The sequence below is a fragment of the Pelophylax lessonae genome (genome assembly GCF_965119305.1).
Source record: "Pelophylax lessonae genome assembly, chromosome: 4".
NCBI lineage: Eukaryota > Metazoa > Chordata > Amphibia > Anura > Ranidae > Pelophylax > Pelophylax lessonae.
The window spans coordinates 594,633,834-594,639,833 of NC_138771.1; the positions used below are offsets into that span (position 1 = coordinate 594,633,834).

Sequence of the window (6,000 nt, forward strand, 5' to 3'; positions counted from 1 at the left end):
TAAGTCGTTTTCTAGGAAAAAATACTGGTTTAAACTTGTAAACAAAAAGTGTCTGAAATAGGCCTGGGGCTTAAGTGGTTAAAAGCATTCAAAACACCAAGATCGGTGTTATCAAATGCCTTTGGTTTTTAAAAATGGCGCCATTTACATCTGGGTATGACCTTGCATTACTTCCAGGTTACTATATCCTAGAGACTAACAAAAGCCAATCCGGTCTTTGAGCAGCTGGTCGATCTGGACTCCCAGTGGGGAGGGAGATCCCCGTAAAACTGCAAAAGGAGGTGCTTGTAAAATAAATCCAATGGATAGTTAGCCACTAGGATATCCGAATTACAAGAGGACCGACTGTCGACTCTAAAAAAACGGTACCGGGATGATGCTTGCAGCTGCAGGGATCATCCCGGTATAACCAATTGAAGTCTAGAGAAGTACAGGTACGTCGCTTAGCAGCAAGTGCCTAATTATGGATCTCTTTTTTTCTGTATTTAACTCACATGCCATATTTAAATCTTTTGACTCTCTTATTATCTCATAAAATATTTCTGAAAAACAAGTCACATGACCTTTATATCGCATGAATTGAAGTGAATGGACCCCCAATGTGCCTTCGCTTTTTACAAAGTGGCTGAATTCCTGGAATTTAACTTTGAGTGCCGGTTCACACTGATCCGACTTGGTCGCCTGACAAGTAGCCTCCAGTGCTGTGCAATGGAACCGTTCTAATCAGAGGGACTCAAGTCGCTCCGACTTAGAAAAAGGTTCCTGCGCTATTTTTTGGCAAAGTCGGAGCGACTTGCATTGACTTCTATTATGAGAAGTCATTGCAAGCTGCGCTGAAGTTGCGCTGCACGGGCAACTTCATTAGTCGCCCGAAGTCGGGGCGACTTGGAGTCGGATCAGTGTGAACCGACTCGAAGGCTCCATTCACACTTGTGCAAGCTCTACTCATCTCCTATACAGATCTAGGACCAGTCCTATCTATGGGGGGGGGGGGGGGGTGACAGTCCTGTACACTGCAAGCTCTACTCATCTCCTATACAGATCTAGGACCAGTCCTATCTATGGGGGGGGGGGGGTGACAATCCTGTACACTGCAAGCTCTACTCATCTCCTATACAGATCTAGGACCAGTCCTATCTATGGGGGGGGGGGGTGACAGTCCTGTACACTGCAAGCTCTACTCATCTCCTATACAGATCTAGGACCAGTCCTATCTATGGGGGGGGGGGGGTGACAGTCCTGTACACTGCAAGCTCTACTCATCTCCTATACAGATCTAGGACCAGTCCTATCTATGGGGGGGGGGGGGGTGACAGTCCTGTACACTGCAAGCTCCACTCATCTCCTATACAGATCTAGGACCAGTCCTATCTATGGGGGGGGGGGGGGGTGACAGTCCTGTACACTGCAAGCTCTACTCATCTCCTATACAGATCTAGGACCAGTCACATCTATGGGGGGGGGGGTGACAGTCCTGTACACTGCAAGCTCTACTCATCTCCTATACAGATCTAGGACCAGTCATATCTATGGGGGGGAGGGGGTGACAGTCCTGTACAGTGCAAGCTCTACTCATCTCCTATACAGATCTAGGACCAGTCATATCTATGGAGGGGGTGACAGTCCTGTACACTGCAAGCTCTACTCATCTCCTATACAGATCTAGGACCAGTCATATCTATGGGGGGGGGGGGGTGACAGTCCTGTACACTGCAAGCTCCACTCATCTCCTATACAGATCTAGGACCAGTCATATCTATGGGGGGGAGGGGGTGACAGTCCTGTACAGTGCAAGCTCTACTCATCTCCTATACAGATCTAGGACCAGTCATATCTATGGAGGGGGTGACAGTCCTGTACAGTGCAAGCTCTACTCATCTCCTATACAGATCTAGGACCAGTCATATCTATGGGGGGGGGGGGGGTGACAGTCCTGTACACTGCAAGCTCCACTCATCTCCTATACAGATCTAGGACCAGTCATATCTATGGGGGGGGGGGGGGGTGACAGTCCTGTACACTGCAAGCTCTACTCATCTCCTATACAGATCTAGGACCAGTCATATCTATGGGGGGGGGGGGGGGGGTGACAGTCCTGTACACTGCAAGCTCTACTCATCTCCTATACAGATCTAGGACCAGTCATATCTATGGGGGGGGGGGGGTGACAGTCCTGTACACTGCAAGCTCTACTCATCTCCTATACAGATCTAGGACCAGTCATATCTATGGGGGGGAGGGGGTGACAGTCCTGTACAGTGCAAGCTCTACTCATCTCCTATACAGATCTAGGACCAGTCATATCTATGGAGGGGGTGACAGTCCTGTACACTGCAAGCTCTACTCATCTCCTATACAGATCTAGGACCAGTCATATCTATGGGGGGGGGGGGGTGACAGTCCTGTACACTGCAAGCTCCACTCATCTCCTATACAGATCTAGGACCAGTCATATCTATGGGGGGGAGGGGGTGACAGTCCTGTACAGTGCAAGCTCTACTCATCTCCTATACAGATCTAGGACCAGTCATATCTATGGAGGGGGTGACAGTCCTGTACAGTGCAAGCTCTACTCATCTCCTATACAGATCTAGGACCAGTCATATCTATGGGGGGGGGGGGGGGGGTGACAGTCCTGTACACTGCAAGCTCCACTCATCTCCTATACAGATCTAGGACCAGTCATATCTATGGGGGGGGGGGGGTGACAGTCCTGTACACTGCAAGCTCTACTCATCTCCTATACAGATCTAGGACCAGTCCTATCTATGGGGGGGGGGGGGTGACAGTCCTGTACACTGCAAGCTCTACTCATCTCCTATACAGATCTAGGACCAGTCATATCTATGGGGGGGGGGGGGGGGTGACAGTCCTGTACACTGCAAGCTCTACTCATCTCCTATACAGATCTAGGACCAGTCATATCTATGGGGGGGGGGGGGTGACAGTCCTGTACACTGCAAGCTCCACTCATCTCCTATACAGATCTAGGACCAGTCCTATCTATGGGGGGGGGGTGACAGTCCTGTACACTGCAAGCTCTACTCATCTCCTATACAGATCTAGGACCAGTCATATCTATGGGGGGGGGGGGGGTGACAGTCCTGTACACTGCAAGCTCTACTCATCTCCTATACAGATCTAGGACCAGTCCTATCTATGGGGGGGGGGGGGTGACAGTCCTGTACACTGCAAGCTCTACTCATCTCCTATACAGATCTAGGACCAGTCATATCTATGGGGGGGGGGGGGGGTGACAGTCCTGTACACTGCAAGCTCTACTCATCTCCTATACAGATCTAGGACCAGTCATATCTATGGGGGGGGGGGGTGACAGTCCTGTACACTGCAAGCTCCACTCATCTCCTATACAGATCTAGGACCAGTCCTATCTATGGGGGGGGGGTGACAGTCCTGTACACTGCAAGCTCTACTCATCTCCTATACAGATCTAGGACCAGTCCTATCTATGGGGGGGGGGGTGACAGTCCTGTACACTGCAAGCTCTGCTCATCTCCTATACAGATCTAGGACCAGTCATATCTATGGGGGGGGGGGGTGACAGTCCTGTACACTGCAAGCTCCACTCATCTCCTATACAGATCTAGGACCAGTCATATCTATGGAGGGGGTGACAGTCCTGTACAGTGCAAGCTCTACTCATCTCCTATACAGATCTAGGACCAGTCATATCTATGGGGGGGGGGGGGGTGACAGTCCTGTACACTGCAAGCTCCACTCATCTCCTATACAGATCTAGGACCAGTCATATCTATGGGGGGGGGGGGGGGTGACAGTCCTGTACACTGCAAGCTCTACTCATCTCCTATACAGATCTAGGACCAGTCATATCTATGGGGGGGGGGGGGGGGGTGACAGTCCTGTACACTGCAAGCTCTACTCATCTCCTATACAGATCTAGGACCAGTCATATCTATGGGGGGGGGGGGGTGACAGTCCTGTACACTGCAAGCTCTACTCATCTCCTATACAGATCTAGGACCAGTCATATCTATGGGGGGGAGGGGGTGACAGTCCTGTACAGTGCAAGCTCTACTCATCTCCTATACAGATCTAGGACCAGTCATATCTATGGAGGGGGTGACAGTCCTGTACACTGCAAGCTCTACTCATCTCCTATACAGATCTAGGACCAGTCATATCTATGGGGGGGGGGGGGTGACAGTCCTGTACACTGCAAGCTCCACTCATCTCCTATACAGATCTAGGACCAGTCATATCTATGGGGGGGAGGGGGTGACAGTCCTGTACAGTGCAAGCTCTACTCATCTCCTATACAGATCTAGGACCAGTCATATCTATGGAGGGGGTGACAGTCCTGTACAGTGCAAGCTCTACTCATCTCCTATACAGATCTAGGACCAGTCATATCTATGGGGGGGGGGGGGGGGGTGACAGTCCTGTACACTGCAAGCTCCACTCATCTCCTATACAGATCTAGGACCAGTCATATCTATGGGGGGGGGGGGGTGACAGTCCTGTACACTGCAAGCTCTACTCATCTCCTATACAGATCTAGGACCAGTCCTATCTATGGGGGGGGGGGGGTGACAGTCCTGTACACTGCAAGCTCTACTCATCTCCTATACAGATCTAGGACCAGTCATATCTATGGGGGGGGGGGGGGTGACAGTCCTGTACACTGCAAGCTCTACTCATCTCCTATACAGATCTAGGACCAGTCATATCTATGGGGGGGGGGGGGTGACAGTCCTGTACACTGCAAGCTCCACTCATCTCCTATACAGATCTAGGACCAGTCCTATCTATGGGGGGGGGGTGACAGTCCTGTACACTGCAAGCTCTACTCATCTCCTATACAGATCTAGGACCAGTCATATCTATGGGGGGGGGGGGGTGACAGTCCTGTACACTGCAAGCTCTACTCATCTCCTATACAGATCTAGGACCAGTCCTATCTATGGGGGGGGGGGGTGACAGTCCTGTACACTGCAAGCTCTACTCATCTCCTATACAGATCTAGGACCAGTCATATCTATGGGGGGGGGGGGGGGTGACAGTCCTGTACACTGCAAGCTCTACTCATCTCCTATACAGATCTAGGACCAGTCATATCTATGGGGGGGGGGGGTGACAGTCCTGTACACTGCAAGCTCCACTCATCTCCTATACAGATCTAGGACCAGTCCTATCTATGGGGGGGGGGTGACAGTCCTGTACACTGCAAGCTCTACTCATCTCCTATACAGATCTAGGACCAGTCCTATCTATGGGGGGGGGGGTGACAGTCCTGTACACTGCAAGCTCTGCTCATCTCCTATACAGATCTAGGACCAGTCCTATCTATGGGGGGGGGGGGGTGACAGTCCTGTACACTGCAAGCTCTACTCATCTCCTATACAGATCTAGGACCAGTCATATCTATGGGGGGGGGGGGGGGGTGACAGTCCTGTACACTGCAAGCTCTACTCATCTCGTAGGACACGTGACCGGTGCAGGTACGGAGGGGTGAGGACAGTACAGGCCACACATGGTCACCCCCAGCTACAATAATAACAGAGAATGTATGAGCATTGCTCGGGCACACACTGGGGGAGATACCAATACACGGGGGGGGAGGAGAGGGGAACACACACATTCATCTCCCCACCACCAGCAGCAACCCAGAGGTCTCACCTGCTCGCTGGTCACATGACCCTTCCGCCCCGAGCCCCGGAGGCTTCTTCTCACTGTCAGCTCAGCACAGCAGATGTGACGTCACCTGGGGGCGGAACGGGGCTCCGCAAAACTCGCCTACTTCCGCCTTTCTTGGGCGGCCGATTGGTTGCGGAGCCAGAGTCCACGCCCAGCCTTATTGGATGGAGAGTGATACCAGAGTGATAGCAGAGTGAGGGGGTGGGAGTGCAGACTCTGAGCTCATTCTCTTATTTATTTATTTACACTGGAATTGGTGTGTGCAGAGAACCGTGTGTGTATGTGTGTGTATATAGAGAGTACAGAGCCATGTGTGTATATAGA

The 6,000-nt window shown here is 51.6% G+C and overlaps 1 protein-coding gene across 2 annotated transcripts in view; it reads right to left on the bottom strand.

The window, feature by feature from the left end:
• The window catches only part of TYK2 (tyrosine kinase 2), a 121,723-nt gene extending 115,947 nt beyond the window's left edge, over positions 1-5,776 (bottom strand). For both annotated transcript variants that reach the window (XM_082255385.1, XM_082255384.1), the window contains exon 1: positions 5,659-5,776. The gene's annotated coding sequence lies outside the window, so the exon portion shown is untranslated. The remainder of the gene's footprint in view (positions 1-5,658) is intronic.
• Positions 5,777-6,000: the final 224 nt, after the last annotated feature.